The 20,338-nt window shown below is 37.2% G+C and overlaps 1 protein-coding gene across 1 annotated transcript in view; it reads right to left on the bottom strand.

Moving 5' to 3' along the window:
* The window catches only part of LOC125091806 (serine/threonine-protein phosphatase 4 regulatory subunit 3B-like), a 122,664-nt gene that overhangs the window by 38,311 nt on the left and 64,015 nt on the right, over positions 1 to 20,338 (bottom strand). The window contains exon 2 of the mRNA XM_047715798.1: positions 8,415 to 8,459. The gene's annotated coding sequence lies outside the window, so the exon portion shown is untranslated. The remainder of the gene's footprint in view (positions 1 to 8,414; positions 8,460 to 20,338) is intronic.

The raw sequence follows: 20,338 nt of genomic DNA, 5'->3' as shown, positions 1-20,338 counted from the left end.
CTAGATGAAATATAAAGTTACTATATTTATATAAAAGCTTTTTTAAAAAAAATAAAACATTCTTTCTCTTTAGATAATGTTTCTTTCCTTCATGTGTTTTGTTATATTCCCTTGGAAAATTCTATCATATTAGGATAATAACACAACTGTTTAAATGTAAATCTTCAAGTAAATTGACCATTTTATGCTCTAACAGAAAAGTCAGTCTATTTAATATATTCAGTGTTTGTTTTAGCTTCTTCTTAACTATGTTTTGTAAAAGAGACAACTTGATTTCAAAGCCTAATTTGGGGAGGAGATAAAAGACGTAAAACATCAATATTAAATCCCAACATTTGATATTTGGTAGATTTATATTTAGAATTACATTGAGAGATTTAAAATGATGACGGGAATGTTAATGTGTTCAATGACAAGTGTAGAATTAAATGATCCCTGTCAAATATTATTAGTTCATTTTACAAATTTTATAAATGCTTATATTTTGGTATGAACTGTTTGAATCTTATTTTTCATCAAATATCTTCTGTTTTCTATTAATATTGCTGTGTATAATTCCTTTTAAACTGAAAGAATGAATCATTTATCCTATCTTCAAATAAAAGTCCAAAACATTAGTAAAATAGAAAGGTCAATTTCTGTAACTGTGTATGGTTGGTTGCATAAGATAATAACATATATGTTAGTTAATAAAGAAATACTTCTTGTGGTATAGAAATTTCAACAATATTTGTTCTTCTAATCCATGAACATGGAATGTGATTTCATTTCTTTGTGTTGTCTTCAATTTTTTTCAACAATGTTTTATAGTTTTTGAAGTAAAGATCTTTTACCTCTTTAGTTAAGTTTATTCCTAGTTATTTTATTATTGAATGTCTACACTACCCAAAGCAATCTATGCATTTAATGCAATCCCTATCAAAATACCAACATCATTTTTCACAGAACTACAACAAACAATCCTATTTGTATAGAACCACAAAAGACCCTGAATAGCCAAAACAATCTTGAAAGAGAAAAATAAAACTGGATGTATCACAACTCCAGGCTTCAAGTTATATTACAAAGCTGCAGTAATTAGAACAGATTGGTATCAGCACTAAAACAGACACATAGGTCAATGGAACAAAATAAAAAAAACAAACAGAAATAAACCCACAATTATATGGTCAATTAGTCTGACAAAGGAGGAAAAATATGTAATGGCAAAAAAGATTGTCTCTTCAACAAATGGTATTGAGAAAACTGGACAGCAACATGTAGAAGAATGAAACTTTCTTACCCCATACACAAAAACTCAAAATGGATTAAAGACCTAAATGTGAGACCTTGAAACCATAAAAATCCTTGAAGAGAGCACAGGTAGTAATCTCTCTGACATTGGTTGTAGTGACATTTTTCTAGATATGTCTCCTGGAGCAAGGGAAACAAAAGCAAAAATAAACGATTGAGACTACATCAAAATAAAGTTTCTGCACAGCTAAGGAAACAATCACCTAAAAGCCAACCTATTGAATGGGAGAAAATATTTGCAAGTGACATATCTGATAAGAGGTTAGCATCCAAAATCTAAAAAGAACTAATAAAAAGAACTATATATAGAGAACTAATACAACACAGTACCCAAAAAACAAATAGTCCAATTAAAGGGATGGCATAAGATATGTACAGACATTTCTCCAAGGAAGACATACAGATAGCCAATAGACTCAGAGAAAGATGCTCAGGATCATTCATCATCAGAAAAATGCAAATCAAAATTACATTGAGATATCAGCTGACACTTGTCAGAATGGCTAAAATAAAAACACAGGAAAAAAGTGTTGGTGAGGATGTGGAGAAAAAACCCTCCTGCCCTGTTGGTAGGAATGCAAACTGGTACAGTCACTGTGAACAGTATGGAGATTTCTCAAATAATTAAAAACAGAACTACCCTGGGCACCTGGGTGGCTCAGTTGGTTAAGCTACTGCCTTCGGCTCAGGTCATGGTCCCAGAGCCCTGGGATCGAGTCCCACATCGGGCTCCCAGCTCCATGGGGAGTCGGCTTCTCCCTCTGACCTCCCCTCTCATGCTCTCTCTCACTCTGTCTCTCTCTCTCTCTCAAAATAAACAAATAAAAAATATTTTAAAAAATAGAACTACCATATGATCCAGGAATCACACTACTGGGTATTTACCTTAAAAATACAAAAACACTAATTCAAAGTGATACATGCAGCTCTGTTTACTGCAATATTATTTACAATAGGGAAACTGTGGAAGCAACCCAAGTGTTCATCAAGAGACAAATGGATAAAGAAGATGTAGTGTGTATGTGTATATGTAAATTTACATATACACATACACACATATAAAAGATCCACACATATACATACAATGGAATATTATTCAGCCATAAAAAAGAATGAAATCTTGCCATTTGCAATAATATGGATAGAGCCAGAGAATATAATGCAAAGCAAAATAAGCCAATCAGAAAAAGAAATACTGTATGATTTCATTCATATGTAGAATTTAAGAAACAGAACAAATGAGCAAAAGGCAAAAAGAGAGAGAGGCAAACCAAGAAACAAGTTCAACTCTAGAGAATACACTGAGGATTACCAGAGGGGAGGTGGGTGGAGGGATGGGTGAAATAGGTGATAGGGATTAAGGAGGGCACTTGCGATGAGCACAGGGTGATGTATGGAAGTGCTGAATCACTATATTGTACACCTGAAACGAATATAACACTGTATTTTAACTAACTAGAATTTAAATAAAATGAAAAAAAAAACACAAAATAACAAGAATTGTTAAGGATGTGGAAATATATGGGACCCTTGCATATTTTTGTTGGGAATGTAAAATGTTGCATCCAAAGTACAAAAACACTATGGAAGTTCCTAAAAAAATTTAAAAAATGTAACTACTGTGTGACCCAGCAATTGCACTTCTGGTTATTTATCTAAAATAACTGAAATCAGGATCTTGAGGAGGTACCTGCATTCCATGTTTATTGCAGTATTATTTACAATGTCCATCAACAGATGATGAGATGAAGAAAATATGGTATTTAAAATGAAATACTATTTGGCCATAAAAGTAGACAATTCTTTTTATGCTACTACTTAAATGATCCCTGAGGACATAAACCAGTCACAGAAGGACAAATACTGCATGATTCCACTTACATGAGGAATCTAAAATAGTCAAATTCATATAACCAGAGAGTAGAAAAGTAGTTGCCAGAGGCTTGGCGGGGGGGTCAGGGCAAATGAGGAATTGCTGTCCAATGGGTGTGAAGTTTGTCATGTAAGATGAAAAAGTTCTAAAGATATGCTGTACAATATTGTGCTTATTGTTAATATTTTACTATGCCCTTAAAATGTGTTAAGAGGGTAGATATCATGTTATATTTTTTACCACAATAAAAAAGTATAATAATCATGGAAAGACCAATGAAATATACAAAATTAGACAAAAACAAAAACACAACACACGCACACACACACACACACACACACACACACATACATGCTTGGTACAAAACAGCAATGCTTCTGAAATATTTATTCAGAGAAGAAAAGCATTATTTTGCAAATTTGCATATTTCCCAAAGACAAAATTTTCCCAAAACAAGTGTTTCCAAAGAGATGTCCTGAAATCTGTTATCCCGCATATCTCAGTAGCAACATAATTCCATTTAGAAAAAAAAGGTAAATATGTTTAATTTGTTTTGGCTTCTTTTTCCATTCCAATGAACACAGATGTATTTCCCAGTTCTAAAACTTCACTCTTATGACACATTCTCCAAATGACAAGTATTCTGAAAAGTAGAAAATGTATTTCTAGCTCTATGTAAAAAAAAAAAGATTAGTTTTTCATTTCCTATAATTGTGAGATGAAAACTATTTGGATTTATACATAACTTTATCATTTATCCTGTGAATGTATTTATAAAACTTCATTAAAACTCAGTATTTACCGCAATAGTGAAATCATGGATTTCTATACTTCACCATGTTCTCCATAGTTTTCTCACTACTGTTGAAATGTTCCTTCTTTTATCTTCTGTTGGAGTGTTTTGTGGAGATTAAAGCTTACTTCAGGACTTCAGGTCAAGCAACAGAACAAAACAGCCTGGAAGAGATAGAGACTTGCAAAAACACAAGCTGTTCCTATAGGAGTATGGCAAAGCAGTACGATTGGAACTTGAAGTTGAATGTGGCATCCTAACCGACACAGTGGAGTTTTGCTTTATACAACCAAATCTCTTTTAGAAAATGTTTTTTGAAAGAATTCTGGTGTCACAGAAACTATCTGAAACTTGGAATTGAGGCAAAAACATAGATAGCATGTCTGTTCAATGTCACATGGTGGTGAAGGCCATCTGAGGATTATGCAAGGGAATGCGCTTAGTTCATTTTTGTTTTTAGTGTTCAATAATTCATCAGTTGCATACAATAGCCAGTGCTCATCATATCACGTGCCCTCCTTAATGCCCATCACCCAATTACCCCATCTCCCCACACATGTGCTCCCCAGCGACCCTCAGTTTGTTTCCTATAATTAAGAATCTCTCATGGTTTTTCTCCCTCTCTGATGACTTCCCATTCAGTTTTCCCTCCCTTTCTATATGATCCTCTGCACTGTTTCTTATCGTCCACATATAAGTTAAAGCATATGATAACTGTCTTTGGCTTATTTCACTCAGCATAGTACCCTCCAGCTCCACCCATGTCAACGTAAGTGGTAAGTATTCATCCTTTCCAAGGGCTGAGTAATATTCCATTGTGTACCTTCTTTGTCCACTCTTCTGTCAATAGACATCTCTGCTCTTTCCACCATTTGGTTATTGTGGACATTGCTGCTATGAACACTGAGGTGCATGTGGTCCTTTGGATCACTATATTTGTATCTTTGGGATAAACACCTAGTAGTGCAATTGCCAGATCTTAGGATAGCTCTATTTTTAACTTCTTGAGGAACCTCCATACCATTTTCCAGAGTGGCTGTACCAGCTTGTAAGAGGGTTCCCCTTTCTCTGCATCCTCGCCAACATCTATTGTTTACTGACTTAATTGTAGCCATTGTGACTGGTGTGAGGTGGTATCTCACTGTGGTTTTGACTTGTATTTCCCTGATGATGAGTGATGTTGAGCATTTTTTCATGTGTCTGTTGGCTATTTATATGTCTTCTGTGGAGAACTGTCTGTTCATGTCTTCTGTCCATTTCTTGATTGGGTTATTTGTTCTTTGGGTGTTGAGTTTGATAAGTTCTCTATACATCTTGGATACCAGCCCGTTATCTGATATGTCATTTGCAAATATCTTCTCCCATTCCATACGTTGCCTTTTAGTTTTGTTGAATGTTCTTTTGCTGTACAGAAGCTTTTAATCTTGATGAAGTCCCAATAGTTCATTTTGCTTTTGTTTCCCTTGCATTTGGAGACATGTCTTGAAAGAAGTTTCTGTGGCCAATGTTGAAGAGGTTAGTGCCTATGTTCTCCTCTAGTATTTTGATAGATTCCTGTCTCATATTGAGGTCTTTCATCCATTTAGAGTTTATCTTTGTGTATGGTAAACAGTTGAGTTTCATTCTTCTCTATATAGCTGTCCAATTTTCGCTTTTTATCAGAGATTATCTTTTTCCATTAGAAATTCTTTTCTGCTTTGTCAAAGATTAGTTGACCATAGAGTTGAGGGTCCATTTCTGGGTTCTTTATTCTGTTCCATTGATATATGTGTCTGTTTTTGTGCTAGTACCATGCAGTCTTGATGATCACAGCTTTGTAATAGAGCTTGAAGTCTGGAATTGTGATGCCACCAAGCCAAATTAAAGAGCACATTAACAGAATCATACACCATAATATGGCAGAATTGATCCCTTGAGTGAAAGGATGATTCAACATATGAAAAATCAATCAATAGGATATACCACATTAACAGAATGAAGGATAAAAATCATACAATCATCTAAACAAATTCAGAAAAAGCACCTGACAAATTGAAACACCCTTTCAGGACAAAAACACTGAACAAACTAGAAATAGTAGAAAACCACCTAAACATAGTTAAAGCCATATATGACAAGCCTACAGCTAACATCATACTCAATGGTGAAAAATTGAAGGATTTTCCTCTAAGATCAGGAGCAAAGCAAGGATGCCTATCCTCACAAGGTACAACACAGTGAAGAAGTAATGCGTTATTACTGGAAAATGAAAGTAAAGAGGTCCATATTATGTAGTAAGAAATATTTAGTAAACTCTCAACTGCAATAACAAAAAAATTAAGTCAGGTATATAATGAACTTGTAGCACCAAGGAAGTAAAGGAATAATAAAGTGTTAGTAGTAAGTGTTGGTTGCTATTGGTTATGTTTAAAGGTATTACTAAGAAATAGGTGATCTCACAAAATAATTAAATAATTTGCAAGTAGAATTGAACAAGCATATAGGATTAAGATTCTGCCATGGGCTCAGGTCATGGGTCCTGGGATCAAGCCCTAAGTTGGGCTCCCTGCTCAGCGGGGAGTCTGCTTCTCTCTTTCTCCCTCTGTCCCTCAGGGGCTTGTATGGTTGAAAAAGGCAAGTGATTCTGAAACCCAAACAGTAATAGAAAATTTTAAGAAATGCTTTGTGCCAAAAGGGGCTTATTAAACCTCAGAATTGCGTAAAAGTTTCAAAGCAAGAGTTGATCATTATGTAAACCGCTGAAACACGAGAATGGATCAAATTACCTCTGTGTAAACATATCTGAGTCTCACAATGAAGATTGCAGTACCCATAAATTCCTCTCAGTTAAACAAAATGTCTTAGGAAAAGAAAATACTGTCATATTCTCATGGTACCAGGAATTATATTCAGAGGGATAAGAATAGGGTCTAAAACTCAAAGAATATCACAGTATATAAAAACTAAACCATCACGCTGTATACCTTAAACTTACACAGTGATGTACGTCAATTATTTCTCAGTAAAAACTAAAAAAAATCAAAGAACAATAGCAACTGGGAAGATTTTGTTTGGCAAGGAGCTGTATGTTTGACTGTTGGCACACAGAGCTTACTGAAATCAAACAGTAAGAAGCTGGCCAAGTTCTTAAGAAAATCTGAAATGAAAGAGGCTAACTGTCTGAGATTTAAAACCATGCTTGGTTCTCAAACTTTATATGAACAAAAAGAAGACTGAAAAAAAAAAAAAAACTGAACAAGGAGAATATACTCTCCAAAGCTCAATTTTCCGAGGTGGCTAAAGAGAACAGAAAAGGAGGGACCTTTTGGGCAGAACCAATGGCTCAGGAGAACAGTGGTCTAGGAAGCAGAGGTAGAGCCCAACAAAGGAACATTATCTACCCACTGGATAGTAGTCTCTTGCATAGCCTCCCTAGAAAGATTTCAAAACTGAAATAGACAATACTTCTATTCTTCTATTTTTAAGAGAGAGAGAGAGAGAGAGAGAGAGAAGGAGCAGGGAGGGGGCAGAGTGTGAGAGAAAAGCAGACAGACTCCTGCTGAGCAAGGAGCCTGATGATGATGTGGGGCCTGATCGTGGGGCTCGATCCCAGGACTCTGGGATCATGACCTGAACCCAAGGCAAACACTTAACCAACTGAGCGACCCAGGCATCCCTACTCTATTTTTTAAATAGGTGTGTTTATTGTACATAACCCATCTCTGTTACACCAGTGTACACTGGTTGAGTGTGAGGCAGAGAACCTTCTTTTTGGTCATAAGAAAATACTTAATCTCTCTTGTCTCCATTCATACTAGCGTTTATTCATTCAACAAATATTTATTTTCTATGTATTCAGGACTGGAACTAGAGTAGTGAACAAGGTGTATGTATATAACTCAGTTTGATGAAGCTTGCTTTTTACAAAAGAAAGCAGACAATTAGATTCCACTTCACCACATAAAGAATTTTGAATTATCAAGTAACATACAGATTCAGTGCAAAAAAAATTGGAAAATAAAAGGAAAAAAGGAAAAATTAAGTCAACCCCTATCACATTGCCATCATACATCATGACATTTACTGCCACCAGTGTGACCACTTTCAAAAGTAATCCTGACCATGACATGCCACTCCTTTACCTAAAATTATTCACTGGACATAATCAGCCTCCAAACACCTTGACAAGGCTTTATAGCACTTCATACCCTGGCCACTACTTACCCAAAGGTCCCTTTAGCTTGTCTGTCCTATTCTCACTTCTACCATTTTCCTCACATTTTTTCTGGAGCCATCTTGAATAAGTTGATTTTTGTCAGCATGCCATATTCTTTCATACTCTACTGAGATACCCCTGGATCTGGTACATTCTTCTATAATGCGAATGTAACCCAATTGCAGGTTTTTATTGATGTCTTTCTTTACTGAGCTCCTGGGGGTATAAAAGACATTGATTTTTACGTTTCCAGTACTTACCATACTTGATGCACAGTAGGTGTCCACAAACATTTGTTGAAATGCCTAAAAAGAAAGTGGAATTATGTATTATCCCTTAAAATGCAGAATAAACAAAATGTATTTTGATTTTTTAGAATTTAGTCATTGCAAGTTATTACTTGTAATAACTACATTTTCTTGAGGGACATAAATTATGTCATCATATTTTAAACATACTTACTGAAAATCTGCAAAAACACTCCCCTTATAAAAACAGCACCCTAAATGGAACACTGCCTTCTGCAAAAATATACTTACAAATTTGATGGTCTGTTCATTTCTATGGAGAAAAAACTAAACCTAGCAAATACATAAATAACTACATTAATTGTGTTTTTAAACTCTCTGCTTTGACAAATGTACTTCAAGCTTGGCTCTAGGCTAAGACAATCTTGAAGTTGAGGTAGGTTTCTGATGCTCTTTTGGAATAGGTATTTACTGTTTAACACTGAAAGTTAAAATACTGCACCTCACCTCTTCCTAATTGTTCCTCTCTATAGTAGAATTAAGAAAAAAAAAACAAAACTCTGATAGAATCTCTTCTAAGGAGGGAATAGGAGTACAGATAGTAATATCTTTCTGTTATATTTTGAAATAAAAACAAAATGATGGTCCTTCCCTTTCCATAAGTACTTGTAAATAAAAACCCAAACCATTTTTTTTTGTTTTTCTCATTAGATGGATGCATATTAAAATTACTGTTATTTGTTGCAGCCTTTCCTGAATAACAGATCTTTACAAGACACTGTTACTTGTAAAATATAAACATTTTATTCATATGTAGAGGTAGTCTGTAAATGGAGCCTAGTATGCCAGTTTGTATAGTTGGTATATTTTGAAAACTGAATGTGTTTGTTGAATACACAAAGAGAAGAATTTACATCATGAGCAAAACTTCTAGAAATCAAAACATAAAGGTATAAAGGATTCATTAGATGTCTTCTTGTCAGTAGGGAAGGGTAGGGAGTATCTGAAATAATAAAGAACAAATGCTTCAGTTTCTGTTATTCCAGACTGGTTGTCTTTATTAGTTATAGTTTATGCATAGAAATGACAAAAATGTATTCAACTATAAAATCGTGGTAGTTATTCAGATAACATCTAATTTCATAGCCTATGGGGAATCATGTTAAATGTTTAAGGCAGAATATGAGAAAGACCTAGAATTTTAGTTACTCATCTTGCTGAAAACAATATAGCAAAGTTGGGGCACCTGGGTGGCTCAGTGGGTTAAGCCTCTGCCTTCGGCTCAGGTCATGATCTCAGGGTCCTGGGATCGAGTCCCACATCGGGCTCTCTGCTCAGCGGGAAGCCTGCTTCCCTCTCTCTCTCTGCTTGCCTCTCTGTCTACTTGTGATCTCTCTCTGTCAAATAAATAAATAAAATCTTTAAAAAAAAAAACAATATAGCAAAGCAAATTAAGTAAACAAAATTAAGTTTTATCATTTAAATATTATTTTAGTCATTCCAAACTACTTGTATTTTTCTAGACCCTGCCAGCCACTCATAATCTAGTAAAGCAGAGAGAGTAACAAACTGATTACACTATACTGTGGTAAATTCAATGATGGAAGAACACAATAAGGGAAAGAACAGCATATATTAGTTTGTGTGTGTGTGTACCTGCGTACATTCCCAAACATGCATCTGGGGTGATTTACAGAGAAGGCAACATTTTATGTACATGTTAAAGAGGTCATAGCAGTTTGTGAGATAAGAGACTGGGAAGGAGAGGATGTGTTTCAGCTCACACAAAGATGCTGAAGTATGAATGAACATGCTATAGTTAACAAGTGGTGAGAAATTTGATATATATCACCAACATTTTACGTTATCTGTTATTCTCAAAAGAAGGTTTTCCCCAGTATTATTTCACCATGTGATCTTTTGCTCAAATGCAGTATCTGGAAACCCCATTTATAAACAGATTATCTCAGTTGATCTCAGAAACAGATGTTTTTTGCTTGATAAGGGTCTATAGAGAACTCCCCACCTCAAATCCCTCAGGTGATCTCTAATGAGATTCAGAGAAATCCCTAGAGATCACCCTAGCACAATTTGAAATTCATTGTCCTGGGTCATCTGGCCCTACGTTATTTGTATGCAAATTTCTCTCTAGTTTATGTGTTTGTTAAATTCTGAACTGAAGACATCAATTTTTTTTTTTAAATTCCCTGTATATCACAGCAGAGTATTGCTACCACAGCTGTTTGAACTTTAACAGCAGTATCAGGCAGAGTGTGTGTGTTGTGTGTGTGAGTGTCATTATGGTGTTGTAGCAAACATACCCCAAGCCTCAGTGGCTTAATCCAACAAAAATTTATTTCTCACTCATGCTATATGACATAGGGAACTAAAGGCTCATTGTGAACACTCAGGAACCCAGACTGATGAAATTTGTTCCATGACAGCCTTGCAGAGTGAGGAGAATTGAAAGCACTCATCACCTCTTAAATCTGCTACAAAAGAGGTATATTTCTTTTCTGTTTCACACTTTATTGGCCAAACAAATCCATGAATCTATGCCATACTTAACCAATGTCAGGGAAATGTAATCCTAACATGTACCTGAAAGTACAGAAATACTTAGCAAACTGCACTAATGACTTGCACACTACCAATGCTTGTTCTTCCTATTGATGAATTTCCTCCTTAATTACAAGTATATTTATTTTATATCATCATTTCATATGTGTGTGAGAATGAAGAAACATGGTTCTCTTCCTGAGAGTAGAGCTTCAGAACTTGATAAAGAGCTAAATAGGCAACTGGGCCTTGGGAATGACTTCAAAGCAGTAAGACTGACCTATGGCAGAAGATGACTGGACAGTAGAAAAACAATCTAGTATAAGCAGAGGGAACATAAAAAAAAAAAAACAAACAAACTGGAAGGGGACACAATCAACATAACAGCAGGGTGCCTTTTGTCAGTAATGTACTTCCTAGTCTATCCTATTCAATACCAGGATATTAAATGCTATATACTTTCAGGTTCATCTATTTTAAATGTATCTCTCTAATAATGCCTGAAGGCAACACTTTCAAAATTTGCTTGAAAATTAAATTATTGGGACGCCTGGGTGGCTCAGTTGGTTGGACGACTGCCTTCGGCTCAGGTCGTGATCCTGGGGTCCAGGGATCGAGTCCCACAACGGGCTCCCAGCTCCATGGGGAGTCTGCTTCTCCCTCTGACCTTCTCCTCACTCATGCTCTCTCTCACTGTCTCTCTCAAATAAATAAATAAAATCTTAAAAAAAAAAGAAGATTAAATTATTAAAAGTTTTGCTGAGAGAATCTATGGCAAATAACGTGTGTGTGTATGTCTGTGAGTATGTACACATACAGAGTTAACAAATAAAGTTAGTCATAATTAAGTGCAGAAATACTCAATATATGTCTGCTGTAAAGCTTGAACTAATTCTTTTTTTGTTTGTTTTGTTTTATTTTGTTTTGTTTCTTAACAGGATGTTGGTGCTGCTTTCTCCAGAAGAGTCTTTATCTAGATTGAGTTCTCAATCTTCAATTGAGTTCTCTATCTCTTCACCTGTTGTAACTTCTGTGTTCCACATTTTATCATGCTGTGCTAGTTGCTTTAGGCTATCAGAAATGTTAATTGTGGTAATTCATCAGTGTCCTTCTGCTTGCAGTGGCTTTCGTTTCTGTCCTTAAATCTCTCTTCCTGGATACAGAATTAATCAGCTGTACTATTAGGTCAATCAGTGTTCCTACTTCTCCTCCTAATTGCTCTTGTGTTCACCTGGGTGATACTGGAACTGCCACTGCCACTGGAAACCAAACACCTCTCCTCTGTTATATCTCTCATTTGTTCCTGCCCTCTTACTGTTGCCCTTTCTCTGCTGCTTTTTTCTAAGGATATTTTATAGCACTCAGGGATTCTTACTTTGGGAGGAAAAGCAGACTTTCCCCCCCTCAAAGATATTTTCCCTTCCCCTTTAAACAGTAAATTTAATAAACATTCACAGCATGCCTATTTTGGCAGATACTGTGCTAAATGCTAGGGATTCAGAAATGGATTGAGTATAGTGCCTGCCCATATGCTCCTAAGTGCCTCTTACGGGCCCAAACCAAAAGACCAAAAGCAGTCATGCAAGTCTATTCAAAAAAGAAGCAGGTTGGATGTAAGACCACAGAGTTACCTGGGACTATGGGGAATCAAAAAACACCTATCCATTGTTATTTGGGTAAATAATCAGAAATCTTCCAAATTATGTATGTGTTCAAATCTTGAATTTGGAATTTTTAAGTGTTGGCAATGGGTCTAAAAAATTTTGAACACTGTATGAATCCAATAAAATATATTCATGGATTGGGGGGCACCTGGGTGGCTCAGTGGGATAAAGCCTCTGCCTTCGGCTCAGGTCAATGATCCCAGGGTCCTGGGATCGAGCCCCGCATCGGGCTCTCTGCTCAGTGGGGAGCCTGCTTCCTCCTCTCTCTCTCTGCCTGCCTCTCTGCCTGCTTGTGATCTGTCTGTCAAATAAAAAAAAAAAAAACATATTCATGGATTGGATAAAATCTTAAAACCACCAAAGCTGATTTTTGAAGTAAGCCATTTACAATGTAATGGTTCCCTTACTTTTCTGCACGTCCTAAAAAATTATTCACTCACGTGTGATTTACATGTTGACGATAAAATCCAGATAGCTCTAGCCCAAACTGATAGAAAATGAGTTAAGAAAATCATGAATTCAAAACCCAAGAAGCAAAAATATGGCTTGGGATCTCAAAATTGTTAAGATAATTCCAACAGAAACTAAGTATCTACCAGGACCCCACTGAAGCATCATTATTTTCTCAGGACCAGGGATTGAGAGAGAGAAGCCAGGCAGCAATGGCAGCGAAGCAGGAAAAGCATGAGTTATTAAATATATTCAATATAATTATGCAATTCCTTCCACTAAGCAAACCTTTCTTGAGTACCCTCTGCCTTAGTTGCACTATGTTGTTCAGGGTTTACAAATAATAGCAGATGGAAACAAACCCCTGTGTTTCAGCACAATAAGGATGGAGACTCTTTGGCAAGATGACTTATGGAGGGAGTGATCTCAGGAGAGAAATTATAAGGGAGAGAGGGAAACAGATGTGTCAGATGTAAAAGCTAGGCAAAGGCATGGTTTTAGATGTTTAGCCTCAACTTGATCCCATGGGGAGTATAAGTTACAACACAGGGGGTTTTCTAGTCTACAGACAAGAGGGGCTAGGCTATTATATAACTGTATCTGTAAGTCATTTGTTAGAGCTGCTACAAGGGGGAATAGTACCTCATAGTGTCTTCAAGTGTAATGGCTCCTGTTAACCAAGAGCAATCTTCCAGTGAGGAGTGAGGGAAGGCAGTACCAACAGCATAGCTATGTACCTGGCTCAGTAGACCCAGTCTGGACCACAGCACTATATGCTACATCCCTTGTTCAAAGAAATTAGAAATGAAGATGCTCCGGGCCTCCTTTCAGCTCCTGTATAATCTCCCAAGTATACAAAAAGTACTATGTATACTTGATGAGAGATAATCGAGTGTACAAAAAGGCACAAGGAAAGCTATAACCCAAATGTTTTCTAAATGTCATGGTAACAGTGGGAAGTACAGAGTAGATAAGGGGGGATTGGCACAGAAATCATAAAGGATGAAGTACTGAAGCTGATTGTGGAATATGTGTAAGAATATTTCAGGTGGGAAAAGTCATTCTAAACAAAAGTGAAAACTTGCTTAGAGGCCTGAAGGAGTGAAAGAATATTCAGGGTCTACCAGTGGAAATGAAGCGTTTCTTGAGGAGCTAAACCTGGTAAGTTTGCCCTAACTAAAATGAGTCATCTTATTACTATTATGGGTAGACATCTGGACTATTTCTTCAAAGTGGCATGGAAGAACTAAAGATTTTAGCCAAAGAAAAGTAATTATGCAAGCAAAAGAGAAAGAGAAAAATACTATATATGTGTCTACACCAAAAGGGATTCAGAACAGAAGCAAAACACAAGCCACAGTTTCATGTTTGCGGGGTAAGAAGCATCCTTAATCATCTAGATGACTGCAGAAGTTCTAGAAGTGAAAACAAGTAATTATATTTATTATATAACCAGTAGAAGGCAGCATTATTTGGTGGAAATTGCATTCATTGGTATAGAAAAGTAATATCCCTCTATTTTATCCCCTTCAAATTCTGAAATAAATCACTCTTCTAAAACTTGTTTTTCCCCCTTAATCCAAAAAGTCGATGAAACAGGGCAATTCCAATACACAACACATAAGAAGTGACTGCTTTTTCAGTTCATGAAAAAAAAAAGATTGCTTATCATAAGCATCTTGAAACTCTCTACACGATGATGTTCTGCTAACTGCTCTTCATGCCAGTCAGTTGAAAATAATGGTGTATGGCAGCATAGTAGCTATGTCAAGATTTCTGTAGGAAAGGTAACTTGAAGGAAGGAAATGCTGTAGAAAGTTTTCTATGAAATGTAGGGATTGCCAAAGGAAAAAAATATTCTGTTTGGTAGGTGTTAGTATTAGTACTGAAGTTTAATACATTCCATATTCAGGCCACAGATTTTAATGCAATTCCAATAAATAAAAAGACGGCTTGAGAAAACATCACTGAGGGCAATAATTAAAGGCCCATTAATATATTTTAGTAACAGAGGATATACATGTTGCACAGTTCAGACAGCTTCTTAGCACTGATTTATAGATAAATGGTTGTGAATGCTACTGTGGTGAACCACTCAGACTCTCCCTTCAGAACGGAAGCAGTCTTTTCTCCAGGAGCTGGAAGTGTTATAGAGACATCTAGGTCCCTCTCCAAGAACTACCTTATGCCAAAAGGCTGCCCCATCCAAGGTAAGAACCTTATTAATTTATTATTTTTGAGCTCCAAATTCACCCTTCAACACCTACTCTGCCATAATGGACAGCTTAACATTTCTCCTTTAGAGCGAACATGATGTTAAGCTTACTCACTAGAGGTCGCTGTAGTGACATTGCAGGAGGAAGAAACTGATTTTTGGTTGCGGCGCCATTGGTCAGAGGTGAGAGTTTGAGAAGGTCCTAAAGTGTTCCGCGCCAACCCTGTGCCAAGAATGCGCGGTCCCTTGGTGACCCTGCCTGGTGATCACCTTTCATGGCCCTCGCAACACTAATATCACAAGCTCCGGGCCTCCTTGCCGCACTGATGCCCATCCCGCCCCACGCCCCTCTGCCCTCTTTTCGGCCAACCTCGGCAGCCACCCACCAGATGTTGTTTGCCTGCTTCATCAGTGACTACAGACCCAGCTGTGGCCCAGAGGAACCAGCACACTATTTTTTGCCAACCAGTGAGCTGCAACCCCAGCTTCTCCCATGAAGTCAACCTTGGGAAGGAGATTCTGTCCCCAGTTTGTACCTCCTTATAACCCAGCCCTGGGTTATCATATAAAGTTCTCTTACATCTTTACTTATTCTTTTATCAGTTATCTTTATCAGCTTAACAGTTATTTATATTAAACTTGCTCTGTTTAAATTGTAGTTTCTCTGGGCCCCAGTACCTCCTTTTATAAAACAGATACTAAAAACTGCCCAAACAATATCACATGCTGTGACTAAGGCTCAATTGATAGGACCCATGTACAAGCATTTTGTTAAGTGTAATGCAAAATATTAATGCAAGCTATTTTATTTTATTTTTGTATTAATAATGTTAGATGATTGACTTTGCACATGTAATATTTGATTATTGATACAAATATTTGGTTATTATACCACCACCATTCCTGATTCTGAGAAATGGTTTAGTGGTTTGTGGATTATTTCCAGATTATCATTCCCACTCATGCAGAAAAGTTGAAAATGCAAGCTGTGATCTGATAAAACATCCCCTTCTCTATCATAAAATTTTACTTAGAGGGAGAATTCTGACTGAAGTGCCATAGAACATGACAAAGAGCTGAAGACTAGAAGTGCAAAATCACCCAAGCAAGTTTATAAAGCTTAGAAATCCCAGGCAGTTGATATTTTTCACACAGCTGAATACTAATGTATCCATGAAAATAACATCAACTCCAGATGCAGCTATTAGGAACATGTGGTGGGACAGGTCATCTGTGCTTTTCATTTGCCAAATGCGTCCTTTAAAGGGAGTGCAAGAGGAACTTTGGTGAGAAAAGAAAGAGGGAGAATTTAAACACCAATATTAATTTTGTCTTACCTCTGAAAATACCCAGATCTAAATATCACATAAATATATTAACTTTGTTTTATTTTTTCCTTGGTAAATGGCTTTGAAATTATTCAAATCATTAGTACAGGAAAAAATTAAAATAGAATCAACCAACTGAAATGTAAACCTTGTTGTTTGAACGTGCAAGCGATTATGAAATATTTTCAAGTATTCAATTCAAAGGTGTAGAAAAGAATAAAGACAGTGAAAAAAAAAAACCCTCATATGTAAATTCTTCTGAACCAAAGCTATTTCTATCAACTTGCATGGCCAAAATGTTATAGGTATTTTTTTGTTAGATTATCTGGTTATCAAACAACTTTCATGGTTTTTTCTGGTACCTGAAAGACAGTGAAAATATGTGAAAATTTAGCTTTGGTAATATTGCAATGATTAAAAATGCCTTTTAAAGTTGAATTTAGACTAAGTACTAATGGCATTTTCATATTCTAGGAGAATATTTCATGAATTGAAAGGAATATAATGGTATGTATTATTACTACAAGTATGTCTGAGTATGAATAAAAATTCCTATTAAATGTGTGTCCCAGACTGAATTCTCCAGAAACAGTTCCTGAGACAGAGTTAGGAGACAAGATGGTTATTGGAGATGAGGAGGGGAAGCAATTGAACTATGAGTCAGAAACCTCCAAAGTGAGTAATGCCTTCTAAAACGTCTTGTGTTGGGTTGTAGGTCACTGGGCCTTTATATTCCTGCTGTGCAAGATGAGTGAGAGATGTGGACTGTTCTGGGGAGGATGTGCCCACTGATAGGGAAGTTCTCTGCAGCTGAGAGACCATGAAGAGGCTGAGAGCTGGAGGCTGCCTGCTGATGTGCCCCATGGCTGAGCAGCAAGTCCTTCCTTGAAAGTGGATCTGGGTGGCACATTTCCACGTCTACCAGTCCACACCCTCTTGTCACTCAGATCCGTATCTTTATGCATATTTGGGAACAGCTCCTATGAAATCCTGGGAGCATCTCTCTCTGAGCAGAATCTTAGAAGAAGGAGGTTCATGAGACAAACTATAGACCCTGGTGCTGCAATTGGGCTCTGGACCACAACTGCTCTTCATCTCCTTCTTCCACTTTTTGTATAACCTCATCATCAGCTACCACCTATGTTGGTCTGCCTTAGTGAGTTACCTGGAGGTATGACCCAGATCCTCACCCCTGAGGTCCTTGAGTACCTAGACACTCTGCTGTTCTAAGAACCCAGTGGCCAAACCTGTTTCTTTACATTCATAATTGGGCAAGGGGATACCAAGAAGTACACAAGTGGATCACTTGGATTCCACACATAATCTTCTATGCTCCCATTGTGTAAACAGCCCTACTTTCTCCTCATGATCAGAGTCAATTACTCCTACCTTGTGACTCAGTGGCTCCTTTTCTTGTGGAGCTTATAATTAAGTGGGACTCTGCTGTGTTTCTAGGGAAATTGTGCCCTATTTTGAGAAAAGGATGTCTAACTACTCAGAGTGCAGGGTTGTAGAAAGAGGGAGAACAAAAGACCCTAGTGGGTCACTGGAAATAAAGGTAAGTGAATGGAAACCCCTGATTCCAGTGTTTGGTTCCCAGGTATTCGTATGTACTGGGAACACAGTATCATATTAAGATATTTAATTCTGGGTGTACACTAAATCCTGGGGGATAGACTATTGCTTCCAACCTGCTCCTTCAATGGTGCTGTCCCCAGCCTGGTCCAATATTAACAGGCCCACAGATTCTGAATCATAAAATATGTTATTTGACCAGTGGATCCCGTGATCAAGGGCCATTTCCACATCACCTTTGCTGTAAAGAGATCTTTGGTCTGCTACTTTGTTGTAAAATCACATGCCAGGAGATCAAACACTATAAACTCTTGGACAGTGGTGCTAGCTGAGGATCTGTAGGCAGTAAAGGGAAATACACACCCAGAATAAGTACCTGTTGATATGAAAATGAGCTATTGGCCTTTCCAGGTTGGAAGGGACCCAATGTGGTCAACATGCCACTAGATGATCAATTGTGCTCCTTGAGGAATGGGATCATTTTAAGAATAATAACTGTTCTTTATTGCTGCCAGACTGAATTATTACTGGTTGCAGTAGCAAGATCAGTCTTGGTCAGTGGGAGTCCATGTGATTAGGAAAATGCATAACCTCTACCCCTCTCACCATGGCTACATCATTTTAGCACTGAGATGGGTGATGACAAGGCTCATCAACATTACTGGTTGGACAGGTCATGGTCTACTTTGCTGTTTATTGCCCCTACCATGGTGTATGATTACTACTGAGTATTAACATGTGATACGAATACCTTGTATTCACTCTATACCCACTCTTGAATGTATGTCCTCTATGATAGGACTTCTTTTTCCCAACCTTCTAATCTTTTTCCTTCAAGGCCTCTGATGAGCTGGCCAGACTATTTGCTGCTATTTATGAGTCTGTATATACTTTAAGCAAGGAATATTCCTTTTCCACATGAAAAGGATAACCAGATAAACTCCCTAAAGCTCTGCTCATTGGGAGGATTTTTCTTTACCATCATCTGAACACATCATTGAGGCTATAATTCATTTACCATTCACTTTTCAACTTGTGCCCACATACCAAACCAATCTAAGTGTAAATAATTCTTGGCCTTTTTTCTCTTCCCTCAGCAGATAATATAGTATTCTGCTGTGTAGCTATAGGTGTAAGCTGAGAGAGTACACTGACAGTGCGCTCTCATGGTGGGGCGAGTGTTGGGTTACCTGTCATCCAGCTTACTTGCAGTCGTTAGGTTTATTCATGCTCCATTCTGGATGTACACAGCCATCACACATTAGATTTTTACTGGAATTTTGCAACCTTATGATTTGGTGACTTTTATACCCATGATGAGCTGTTTTGGCCATATGGTCACTTAGTGTCCTATGGACAATCATTCTATGTCCATCAGAGGCCAGTAGCACACCAGAAGTCGTTTATCAAAAGGGATATAATTATTTTTTGCTGATGGAAGGCTTTGTTCCAGAGCCCCATGAGCCTGTATTATGATTCTCTTACTAGGGCTTCCACAATTTTCACAAAGCATCTTTTCCCATTATTGATATTTCCAGCATGACAATGTCTGCCAACTCTTATGGCCTAAGCAGAAAGGCTGTTTGCACTGCAGCATGGGATTGCTGCAGAGCCCTATTATACTCCAGTTCCTGTTCAAAGCTAGGAGCCTCTCATGCCACACAATCTTTAGGTGGGAGAAGTATTACAAAGTATGGAAAATGCTGTCTTTAGAATCTGGAGAGACCTGCTTGTCTCTTAGACTGAAGGGAATATCCTAGCTTATCCCGACTGGAGGATTTCCAAAATGTTAAGGATATGGCTGGTCCTGCATCTTGGTAGGGTTTATCTCTTATTTCTGGAGCTTTTGTGTTTTTCCAAGGCCTCTATGTGTTATCCATCTCTTGCTTTATATGCTACCAAAGAAGTTTGTGGGATTTCACAGCTGGCTTTCAATTGTCTCCTATTCTCCCTTGGCTGCTTGATATCATTTTGTAATTTAACAGTGGCATTTAGTGATAACGATCCAATCCCATTGTTATTTTTCTTTCCATGAGAGAAACTCACATTCCTAGGTCAGGGTGAGTTTAATTTTTTAACAACTTTGTTAAGATATAGTTCATATACCATATAATACACGTATTTAAAAATCTGCATTCAGTATTG

The sequence above is a fragment of the Lutra lutra genome, chromosome X (assembly GCF_902655055.1).
Source record: "Lutra lutra chromosome X, mLutLut1.2, whole genome shotgun sequence".
NCBI lineage: Eukaryota > Metazoa > Chordata > Mammalia > Carnivora > Mustelidae > Lutra > Lutra lutra.
This window is presented reverse-complemented; position numbering and strand designations above follow the sequence as displayed.